This window comes from Lepidochelys kempii, chromosome 1 (genome assembly GCF_965140265.1).
Source record: "Lepidochelys kempii isolate rLepKem1 chromosome 1, rLepKem1.hap2, whole genome shotgun sequence".
Classification (NCBI taxonomy): domain Eukaryota; kingdom Metazoa; phylum Chordata; order Testudines; family Cheloniidae; genus Lepidochelys; species Lepidochelys kempii.
Genome location: NC_133256.1, coordinates 131,435,866 through 131,448,720, shown reverse-complemented (window position 1 = coordinate 131,448,720; position 12,855 = coordinate 131,435,866).

The following is a 12,855-nucleotide window of genomic DNA, read 5'->3' as shown; positions in this document are numbered from 1 at the left end:
AAGGAAAGAAATAAGGCATACAGGCAAGCAAAACACACAATGAATAGTAAAGACTTAATGAATTATAAAAGATGTAAGGTGGCGGCACAAAGATTATCATAAAGACAAAAAAAGAAAGTTGGAGAAATTTCTGTGGGAAATTGAGCAAATATTCAGAGCTTTCAGATGTGTATAACCAAATTCAAAGAATGAATGGAATTCGAAGTAAAAGTAAGTGTATACCTGATCTTATTGTAAACAATGAAATGGAGGTCTCCAACTTAGGAAATACCGCCATTTTAGCAAAAGAATTCCAAAAGGTCAGTAGTGACATGAATCAAAACAATGAGTGTCATGAGCAAAAAAGGAGGTTTATTGAGGAAAAGTGTGAACTATTAAATGGCCAGGAAAAAAATACTGATGATGTGTTAAACAAAAAATTTAGTATTCTGGAGCTTATTGCAGCCATCAGAAAAAGGAATAACACAGCTCTAGGTAAAGATAATACAAGTAATGAAATGCTTTAACACTTGTCAGAAGGGCATCTAAAGATTCTTCTGCAGTTATATAATGATATATGTGGAAAAGGACGGCTGCCAGTAGAAAGGAAACAAGCACTGGTGTGTACCAATTAGGAAATCAGGTAAGGTACAAATGAGACCTGATGCTTATAGTCCTACTGCCTTCATATCATGTATAGGAAAAATGAAAAGGGTAAGATGAGTGGAGTACTTGGGGAAAAATGATGTTATGACTGAGGTACAAAGTGGTTTCAGAACAGGAAGATGCACAGTTGACAATAAGGCACGACTAGAAACTAAGATACAAAAAACAAGAAAGACTAAGAACCTTATGATAACAGTCTTCCTGAATACTGAAAAAGCACATGACATGCTATAGAGGGAAGGGTTCCTATATAAACTAGCCAAGATTGGAATAAAAGGGAGAATTTTTTGATGGATAAGGGACTTTTTATGTGGCAGAACTATACAAGTCCAAGTAGGAACAGCTTTATCAAAAGCCTACATGTTTACAAATGGAATTCCACAAGGCAGTATTATCAGCCCTACTTTGTTGTCCATTATGATAAATGAACTACCAGAGAGTGTGCAGACAGGTATAGGTATTTTCCTTTTTGCAGACAACTGTGCTATATGGACTACTCATAAAAAGCAAAGTAGCCATGCAAAAGCTAAATGAGGCACTCTAGAGAATTTCCAAGGATTTAAATTCTTACTTGCAAAAACTAAGGTAATGTTTTTAACCAGGAAGATGATCAGGGAAGACTGGAACTTACTTCTTTATGGTGAAAAAATTCAGGTAATTCAAAAGTTTATGTTCGTAGGAGTAGTGTTTGATTATAAATTAACTTGGAAAGGTGACATAGATAATATCATACAAAAGTGTAAAAATAGGGTGAATAACTTAAAAGTGTACTTGGAAACACATGGGGTGCAGATAAGAAGTTATTGATGATGATGTATAGAGCATTGATAGACCAGTTTTAGACTATGCATGCCAAGCTTTTGGTTCAGCTTCAGAGAACTCTTGGAATTGCTCCAGGCTCAAACCCCGAGATTGGCATGCAGCACAATGATAACAACACCAGTGCTCTGTGTGTGCTGCCACTGGAAAAGCACCTATAAATCTAAGGATGAAACTATTAGACCTAACCTTTTGGGCAAAGGTAAAAGGGAATCATGAAAATAGAAGTTCACAACAGATTTATGAGCATTGGTGGTTGCTTAGTAGACAAAATTATATATATCGCCACAGACTTCCTCATACTATCAAGGTCAAAAAATGGGTAAAGGAGATAGGTAAAAAAGAAAAATTGAGAGAACTAAAACTTTTAAGTCATGGGAAATTAAATTATAGTTGGGCAGATATTCCCCCAATTGTGGATTTTGAGTTGTATGAAAATAACAAGGGGAAAAAACCACACATGCACATTATGACTAAGGCTACATTTTAGTGACGGGTATTTTTAGTAAAAAAGACATGGACAGGTCACGGGCAGCAAACAAAAATTCACGACCTGTGATCTGTCCATGACTTGTACTATAAACCCCTAACTAAAACTTGGGCCAGGGGTGATCTGGGGGTGTCCTGGGACCCCCGTTGGCAATGGGGGATGGGCTGGCAGTGGCACATGGCCCAGGATCCCTGCTGCAGGGGGGAGGCAGCAGTGTGCAGACCGGGACCTCCACTGGTGGTGGAGGGCAGGTGGTGGTGTGCAACCCAGGACCCCCACTGGTGTGTTGGGGAGGGGTGTTTGGTGGGCTGGCAGGCTCCCTACCCTGCTCCGCATGTCCCTGCAGCTCCTACGGGAATGGAAGGCCAGGGGGGCTCTGCACACTGCCCCATCCACGAGCTCTGGCTCCGCAGCTCCCATTGGCCAGGAACTGCAACCAATGGGAGCTGCAGGGGTGGTGCCTGCAAGCAATGATAGAGCACAGAGCCCCTGGCCACTCCACTTAGGTCAGGAGCTGCAGGGTCATGCCAGCCTCTGGGGGGGACCCCCCCGGGGTAAGTATTGCCCTGCACCCAACCCCCTGACCCAGCCCTGAGCCTCTTCCCACACCCAAACTACTGATGCTGCTGGCCCAGGGGCTGCCCGAGTGTTCGGGCAGCCCTGGAGCCAGCCATACTGGCCACTGCAAAAGTCACGGAGGTCACAGAAAGTCACAGAATCCGTGACTTCTGTGACCTCCATGATAGATATGCAGCCTTAATTATGACCAATGACATTTCTGAATTTATTTGTGAAAAATGGGGCCAGCTTTGTCAAGACTGTACAGACAGATGAAAAGATGACAGCACGAGTAGAATGGGATCAGCCTTCTGTGTTCCCAGACTTGGAATCTAGAAATCTCAGAAGCTATCAAATTATATGGCTGTTCTGATGGCTGAACATATGGGGATAATGTTGGCACTAACCTGAATTAGAGATATCTGACTGGCTGTAACAGTAATTAAGTAACTAAGACTTTTGCTACACTCAGACTATGTGCTTGCGAGAGGGGAAGTATTGCCTCTTGGAGGCTGGTAATAGCTCAACCTTACCTGATCACTCTCGTTACAGTGTGTATGGTAAAACCCATTGTTTCATGTTCTCTGTGTATATAAATCTCCGCACTGTATTTTCCACTGAATGCATCCAATGAAGTGAGCTGTAGCTCACGAAAGCTTATGCTCAAATAAATTTGTTAGTCTCTAAGGTGCCACAAGTCCTCCTTTTCTTTTTGCGGATACAGACTAACACGGCTGCTACTCTGAAACCTGTAGATTGAGTAAAAGGCTTTAAACAAACAACAAATAAAACTTAGCTAGAAATGAATGAAGAAAGTGGTGGTCATGGACTTGTATGATGAGTCTGCTGCACCAAAAAAACAAAGACAAAGATCAGGGCAGACTGGAGAAGAGGCAGGAGGTAACTGTGCCTCTCTACATGAGGGGAGTCTCACTAAGAGCCTGAAGGGCATGGATCAGTGTCCATGTCATGTTCCCTGTCACTGCCCAGCCCAGGCCAGGGAAGCTAATGATCCAACCAGTGGACCAAATTCAGTGATGAAGCCTGATCACATGCCACCTGGAGCACGTTGCACATACACTCAGAAGAAGACTACGAGCCTGACAGCCAGAACAACCACCTGGGGAGAAGCACTGTGTCCCTGACTGAGAGAGAGACAATTGAGGGGACTGGGAGCACCCAGCAGTAAGTGAACTTTACTGCTTCATCATAAGGGCATTGTGGGGCTAGGACCCCTCCAACCTTACATCCATAACTACCCAGAGGGACCTGAGGCTATGGCAGAATGCTGCAAAACGTCCACAAGGGGGTGCTACTCCAGGCGAGACACTACAGACTGTTTGGACTATTGGGGCTATGCCCCAAACAGAAGGGACGTAGGTAGAAAGTAGCCCAGGGCAGTTGACTTAGACTCTGCCTGGCCCTGGACTGGGAACCAGTGGACAGGAAGGGCCTGGGTCCCCCTAGCATATTCCTTTAAGAGCTGAGGCCCAGATGTGGGTGGAGAAAAGAAGGTTCCCGGCTTAAGGTCAGGAACCAGACACCTCTGCTGCCCCGTCAGTGAAACAAGCGGCTTGAAGTCAGGTGTATTAATCACTAGGCTGCCCAGCCCTCCAAGCACCCTATCACAGTGATCTTACTGACTGTAGCAACTGGAGAGGAGTTACACTACTCTCTGTTGTGGAGAAAGTCTTCTGCAGTGTGATACTATACAAGATAAAAGAGACAGTGGATGCAATGCTTACGGAAGAACGGGCTGGCTTCCAGCCCAAGAGATCCTGTGCAGTTCAGATAGTCACACTAGAGCCATCAAAGAAGAATGTATAGAATGGCAGACTCCCCATAATATCAGTTTCATTGATTTTCAAAAGGCATTTGGTGGCCTGCACAGGCATACATTGTGGAATATTCCTTAGTGTTATGGAATTCCAGTTAAAGTAATCAACATCATCTAGGCTATGTACTGTGATGCAAGGAGTTCTATAAGGGTGAACAATCTGAGAAGTGAGTGGTTCACTACGGACACTGGCATGAAACAGGGATGCATTCTATCTCCGCTGTTGTTTGGCATTGCCATAGACTGAATAATTAGCATCACAAACACTGGTCTAGCATAGGAAGATTGCAAAGTAAGACCTAGACTTTGCTGATGATATCACACTATTGAGTGACACCCCCGAAAATTTACAAACAAAAACAGACAGCTTGGCAAAAAGGGCCAACCAGGGCTCAAAATCACTTATACCAAAACAAATACTTTTGAAAACCAGACATCACGCAGTATTATATTAGAAGGCAAAAACATCAAGAAAGTAGAACAGTTCATTTACCTGGGCAGCACCATACTAGCCAATGAAGACCTCAAAAAAGAAGTGACATCCAGGATAGGAAAGGTATCTGCAGCATGCACTAAACTAAACGTATGGAAATTGAAGATACACAGCAGCAGAACAAAACTGAAAATTTTCAACTCAGATGTAATCTCAGTGCTAACCTACAACTCTGAGAGCTGGAGATCTATTAAAATGTTAAACAGAAAACTAGATGCCTTGGAAAATAAGTGCCTGTGAAAGACTCTGGGCATTGGATGGAGAGATATTATCACTAACAAAGAGATCTTAGAAATCACCAACTAGCAGCTCCTCTCCACTAGAATCAGAAGGAAGCACTGGACTTATCTGGGGCATGTACTCTGGACATTAACATACAGACTCCCATATGAAGCTGTCAAGTGGAAATCAACTGGTGTGAAGAAATGAGGGTGCCCAAGAGAAGCCTTAAGAAGAACCCTTAGCAAGGCAGGGCAGAACAGTTGATCAGAAATATGCTTTTAATATAAAACTCTGTTTTATCCTGAACTAGGTGAAATCCCCAATAATTGGCCAATGCTTTTGTAAAGCCCTTCAAGGAATTTCTGAGGAAAACTTTATGCCAATTCATAATAAATATACTCCTAGCTGTAATCATTCACAATCCTTAGTGAAGAACTAAATACAAACTTAACAATAAGGGCCAGATTCTGATACCCTTACTTATCTTGAACAGTATTTTATTCCACAAGTACATACATTGATTTCAAGTGGACTACCTGACGAAATCCCACTCAATGAGTACTTGAGTTCTACTCAGTGTGAGTATGGGTGGCATAAATTGCTCCCACCTGCTTAGTTCTAGCCTCTGCCCCACCCCCAAACCTGGAGCCCCCTCCCACATCCCTGAACCCCTCAGTCCCACCCCAGAGCCCACAGCCCCACCTGGAGCCCTCCTCCCTGCACCCTAACCCCTTGCCCACCCCAGAGCCCCCACCGACACCCTGAACCCCTCTGCCCCACCCCCCAGCCTGGAGCCCCCTCCTGCAGCCCAAACCGCTCATCCCCAGCCCCACTCCAGAGCCCTCACCCCCAGTTAGAGCCTGCACCCCTCCCACACCCCAGCCCTGTGAAAGTGAGTGAGGGTGAAGGACAGCGAGCTACTGCGGGAGGGGGAATGTAGTGAGCAGGGGGCAGGGTCTCGGGAAGGGGCATGGCTAGGGTGTTCAGTTTTGTGTGATTAGAAAGTTGGCAACCCTAATTGATGCTTGAAGTTAGTGAAGTAAGTTAGTGAAGTTTTTTTCTTTTGAACTTACTAAGCCTTGAATTTTTCTGCTGTATTGATTGTTGTTGTAGGTGATCGCTTGTCACAGCAGAACTGTGTTTAAAATTCTCTAAGGTGGGGCTCTGCTCAAACTTTATTAACTATATTTTACTGTAGAGAGGCATTTTATTTAGGTCTTACTGAGTTTATGTGGGTATAGTCTCCTGTGCTTCTGCACCCCCAGGACCCTTGGAGCAGGGGGACTGTGTCAGGGGCAGGTCCCCAGTCTCCTGGCCAAGGCTTACTCACAGTCCCGGTCTTCTCCTTGCAAATTGCTCTGCTTCAGGAGCTACTGACTATCTGCCTTCCTGCAGCCAATCTATCCTTTTCTCTTTCTCCCTGCCTGACTGCCTGCCAGAGCTCCCTTTTAAACAGATCCTCCATAGGGAGCATACCTGGCAGCTGCTGAGGGCTGGGGCCTTCTTGTCCAAAAACTTTTCCATCACTCCTTTAACCTTAGTGTAAGGTCTCCAAACCCTATCACAGCCATCTGCAGAATGGTTAGAGTAGTGGTTCCCAATCTGTAGTCCGTGGGCATTTGCTGTGATGCACGAAGAGCTGTCTGGTCACATAATGCTGGATGTTCTTGTTTCCTGCTGCTAAAATCACATGAAAAGAAGCTCAAGTCACAACTCAGAGCTTGAGGATGATATAACTTATTAGACCTATAGACAGAGAAGAATGAAATAAACGTGAACCAAATTGGCAACATTTGGGCCTAATTAATAAAAGATTGAATTTCAAATACACTGAGCATAGAGACTCTTTATGTGGTAGTGGAATCAGAGGAAAGCAGGCAATCGGACAAAGGAAGGGTCTCTGTAATCAGAGCATGCTTGTCCTTCAACAGTGGTCAAATTTATCCATACTATTACTTGATGAAGTCAGTGAAGTTACACCATGAATTTGGCCCACGATGCCCGGCTACCTAGCTATCTGTATCCATGGCAATTCCTACATTAGGAGCCTTTGTCAAACCAAGCGAGAAGCAGACAAACAGACTCTCTTTACTACATTTAAGCCTGTCTCATTATGGGCTAAATGCTACCCCTGGTGAAGGTGGCCATTGTAACTAGGATCAGAAGGGAAGCTGACACAAAAATGTATCTTGATGATGAGCATGTGTTGGGGGGGGGTTGTGCTTTGGAGTAGATTTAAAAAAGCGTAGCTAATGTTTAAGAATAGGATGCCACCACCGTGACTGGAGAGGCCAAAATGCTCATGCAACATCTGTTGGTAGGCAGCCTGCAAAGCTTATTTCCTGTTGGACTTTACTCGATTTCTTGCTAGTTATCTCAAACCAGACCTTCCCCTTTTTGCCTATCAGCACTATGCAAATTCTTCTCTCAATGGATTATTTAAATAGTGTGACAAAGTTCCTCCTCTACCTTGGTGGGTCTTGCGCTTACTGGTGGATTTGCTCGCCTTGGAGATTCACGGCAGCCCTCAGATTGGCCGTTTTCGTGAATCCACAGTCCAGGTCAACTTCTCTGGTATCAAGTAGGGAGTTGTGGAGGATGGAGGAACCCGGGCCCGCCCTCTACTCCGGGTTCCAGCCCAGGGCCCTGTGGATTGTAGCTATCTACAGAGGCTCCTGTAACAGCTGTGTGACAGCTACAACTCCCTGGGCTACTTCCCCAACACCTTTTTTATTCTCACCACAAGTCCTACCTCCTGATGACTGATAATGCTTGTACTTCTCAGTCTGCCAGTAGTACGCCTTCTTACTCTCAGCTTTTTGCACCTCTTCTCCCAGCTCCTCACACGCACACCACAAACTGAAGTGAGCTCCTTTTTAAATCCAGGCGCCCTGATTAGCCTGCCTGTCTTAATTGATTCTGGCAGCTTCTTGATTGGCTGCAGGTGTTCTAATCAGTCTATCTGCCTTAATTGTTTCCAGAAAGTTCCTGATTGTTCTGGAACCTTCCCTGTTACCTTTCCCATGGAAAAGGGACCTACTTAACCTGGGGCTAATATATCTGCCTTCTATCACTCTCCTGTAGCCATCTGGTCTGATCCTGTCACAATAGTCACAGTTCTGTCATTACGAGCTGCTCTTCTGCTCACCGCCCACATAGAACAGTCACACAAAACAGAAGCTGTGGCCAAATGAAAGGCACAGGATGTAGTATCTTAATGGGAGTGAATCCAAGCATACACACAGGTGCAGGGCTAGTGTTTTTTACTTGCAGAGCTCCAACACTCTACTCAACTTTTTCAAGTGCATGGACCAGCCTAAGATACAGCACCCATTATTACACAGGTCATCTGAAGTTACTTATGTTTTATGATCCACTCTTATCACACTGGAAATTATTTCCCCCGTTATTTATGGACTCCTAAAACCTAGGTTTCAACAGTTTTAGTGTGGAAATGGTGAAATTCACCCCAATGGTGAGAGCCTCCATGGGTATTCTACAAAACTAGATACCTGCAGCTGGCCCATGCCAGTTGACTCAGGCTCATGGGGTTTACGGGACTATTTCATTGCTGTGTAGACTTCCAGACTCAGGCTGGAGCCTCAGCTCTGAGACTCTCCCACCTCACAAGGTCCTAGAGCCTATGGTCCAACCCAATCCCAGAAGTCTACACAGCAATGAAACAGCCCTGCATCCCCAGCCCGAGTCAGCTGGCATGAGCCAGTTGTAGGTTTTTCTTTGTTGTGTAAACATACCCCATAAGTCCCTCCACACTTCTTGAGTCACATGGCATGTCAGGGTTTTGATATCTGAGCAGCTGCATGAGGTGGCCTCTTTACCTCATGTGTGCTGAGATTAGGTATCTCTATATTGGCAGTCCACAAACTGGTGCAGAGGATGGCAAGGGAAAAATAATGGTGCCAACTCAGGAAAAAGGGCCACAAAACCAATCTTTATGAAGAGCCAGCAGCCCAAGCACTCCTTTCACTTGCCATGAAGGGGATATGGTTGCTATCACAGCCCATAAGCAGGAGCCTAGGCCTCAGGTTGGGGGATGGATTTTTGTTTCCCCAATTCCTACACACTTCCTCCACCTGATCATTTAGCTGCAGAAGAGGATGCATGCACATTCAACTGAGGTGTGTAAAAGCACACACACTTCATGCATTTATGCACATCCAGTTTTTTTTTAAAAAAACCTAGTTCCTTATTTTTACGTGAAAGAGACAAATTCATCCTGCTTCTCTTAGGTAACTGTCTAGCAAAGTATGGTACATAGTCCTCAAGTGGGTGATGGGGTTGGGTAGTGGTGGGGAACATGGATAGACCTCTCAATTTTTCTCCAAAGTCTCAGTTTTATTTATTTATTTTTAAAGTGACTCTCTAGCTGTTACAGTTGTGAAGAAAACATTCACAATGTGAAACTACTATAAATGCTGCACTTCCTGAGTTTGCAGTAAGCCTGAAACAATAGCTCTGAGGTACAAACTATCCCATTCATTTCCGTGGGTGCTAATGGGGATACCAGTTATGATACCTTAAAATCAGAATTGTTAAGTAAGGAGAAGTAATATTATATTATGATGGTGTACACCAGTGCTTCCCAAAGTGTGTGTTTGTGGGGGAAATGTGAAGGGGGTGTGTGCCCCGCACTGGCCCTGAAGGGGTTAATGTGGACCCAGGAGTCCAATTAACATACCTGACAGCACCTTTAAGATAGGGAAAGCCAGGCTTAATAGATGCTAGAGCCCAGCTGGGGAGGGGCTGGGTGGTGATTATAAAGCCAGGAAATTTGTAGCAGATAGGGGCTTATGACACTGAGAATTTCAATGTAACAAAGGGATTGAGAGCATCAGCAGCTACTGTACTCATACCTAAGATTTTTAAGTACCCCAAAACTATGGTGGACTGAGAAGCGCAAAGTGACAGTTAAATAAAGGAACAAAGCCTATAAAAAAGAAAAAGAAAAACAAAAGAGACCCCTATAAAATAGTAAGGCAATAGCACAAAGAATTATTTAAAAAAAAAATCAAAGAAAGTAAGTTGTAGGAAGTGCTGTGGGCAGATAAACAAAGATACCAAGACATCAGAAATATACAGGAAAATTAGAAGAATGAATGGAATAAAATGGAATAAAAGCCACATCCCAGGTCTTACAGTGACTGACAACATCCTTAGAATTCTGGAAATGAGAAAAGCATAAGTTTTAGCAGAAACTTTTCAAGGGGTGAGTAATGAAGAAGCCAAAGTGAAGTGTTCCACCAGATTAAAAGACAATTAAGTGAAGAGAATCATAATCAATGATGTAGTTGGGCATAAACGTGAAGATACTATACTGAATGAATGGTTTTGTATGTAAGAACTTAAGAAAGCTATTGATATCAGCAAGAATACATCCCCAGGTAATGATGATAAATGTAACAAAGTTTAAATATCTCTGTGAAAGCAATTTGAGGGATGTCTTGGAATTATTTGACATATATGGGGAAAAGGAGTGTAGGGCAGAAACATGAAATAGTAATGCAATATGAAAACCAGACCAACTATCCAAGTGAATTTCTACAACAAGCCAATTGCCCTCACGTCCTTTCTGGGTACAATTATGGCGAGAATGGTGAATGAAAGATTGGTTTCCTTTGTGGAAAACAATGGCATTATGGATAAGGTGCAGAGTGGTTTTAGGAGAGGAAGATGCACCATTGATAACACTGTTAAATTAGAAACTGAAATAGAAAAAAGTATGAGGCACAAAGGTTTCATGATAGCTGTCTTTCTTGATGTTGAAAAGGCATATGACATGCTATGGAGGGAAGGCCTATGGTACAAAAGAGTTGCACTAGGCCTAAGGGAAAGAATGTATCACTGGATTAGAGATTTTTGAGTAAAAGGACCATGCAGGTCAGAGTTGGGAGGGTTATGTCAAATACATATACAGTAACTCCTCACTGTTGTTTCATTGTTACATTGCTGATCAGTTAGGAAACATGCTCATTTAAAGTTGCACAATGCTCCCTTATAATGTTGTTTGGCAGCCGCCTGCTTTGCCCACTGCTTGCAGGAAGAGCAGCCTGTCGCAGCTAGCTGGTGGGGGCTTGGAACCAGGGTGGACCAGCTGCCCCCCTATCAGCTCCCCGCTCCCCTCAGTTCCCTGTGTGGCAGTCACCCAGCAGGCTATCAATTGCCAGCAGTTCAGCTGTCCCTCCCCCCACTGCCATGTGCTCCTCCTGCCCTCTGCCTTGGAGCTGCTCCTGGGAGCTTCCTGCTTGCTGTGTGGAGTGGGGTGGGGGGCGAAGAGGGGGCTAATGTCTGGGTGTCCCCCTGCTCCTGCCCCCTCTTACCATATAGAGCAGGGTAGGGGACACGACAGGGCTCAGGACGGAAAGAGTTTGCTGGCTGCAGCTGCTGTCTCAACTTCCTGATCTACTTAAAAAGGCAGTGTACTTAGAGTGGGGTCAGCATACTTAAAGGGGCAATGCGCATCTCTCTCTCACACACAGGGTGTGTGTCTCTGTCTCTGTCTGCTATGCTGTCTCCCCTCCCTCCATTCGTGCTGCCTTGTAGAATGTTAGGCTACATTAACAAGAATGTGTTAACACTTGAGGGCTCAGAAGAATGTAGTTCATCATTTAGCAGTAAGGCATTCCCTGGGAAATATCCCACCCTCTTCCACCCTCTAACTTCACCATCTCAACCAAGCTTCACAGTCATCATTGCTGTGTACAGTATTAAATTGTTGGTTTAAAATTTATATTGTCTGTGTGTGTGTGTATATATATATATATATATATAGTGTATAACTATATATAAAATATAGTTTTTTGTCTGGTGAAAAACATTTTCCTGGAACCTAACTCTCCCACCCCCCCCCCCGGCATTTATATTAATTCTTATGGGGAAATTGGATTCGCTTAACATCGTTTCACTTAAAGTCACATTTTTCAGAAACATAACGACAACATTAAGCGAGGAGTTACTGTAATATTAAAAATGGTACACCACAGGGAAGTGTTATCAGCCCAACCTTATTTAATATTATGATAAATGATTTCCCAATACAAATAAGTTCTGGGGTAGGTTCACTCTATTCAGAGATGATTGTGCTCTGTGGGTTAGGAGCAGGAATACTGACGTGGCAGAAAAGAGAATCAATAGAGCATTAGAAGAGTCCTCTGCCTGGGGAAATACATGGGGTTTCAAGTTTTCCATTGCTAAAACCAAAGGATTGCTCTTCACAAAAAGGAAAATTACAAAGGAATGTAAACAGTGTCTGTATGGAGAATAGATATAGTTAAAAGGTTCAAATTCTTAGGGTAATATTTGATACTAAATTATTTTGGAAAGATCATATAAACCGGAAGGATTAACCTACTTAAAAGGCTTTCCAGGACTAATTGTAGGATGGATAAGAAAACACTGGTGATGGTACACAGAACCTTAATCAGCCCATTGTTGTCTATGGCTGCCAAGCTTTTGAGTCATCATGAAATTTTCTGTAGTATCTGGCTGATGAATCTTGCCCATATGCTCAGGGTTTAGCTGATCGCCATATTTGGGGTCGGGAAGGAATTTTCCTCCAGGGCAGATTGGAAGGCCCTGGAGGTTTTTCGCCTTCCTCTGTAGCATGGGGCATGGGTCACTTGCTGGAGGATTCTCTGCTCCTTGAGGTCTTCAAACTACAATTTGAGGACTTCAATAGCACAGATATAGGTGTGAGGTCTTTTTTTGGAGTGGTGGGTGAAGTTCTGTGGCCTGCATTGTGCAGGAGGTCAGACTAGATGATCATAATGGTCC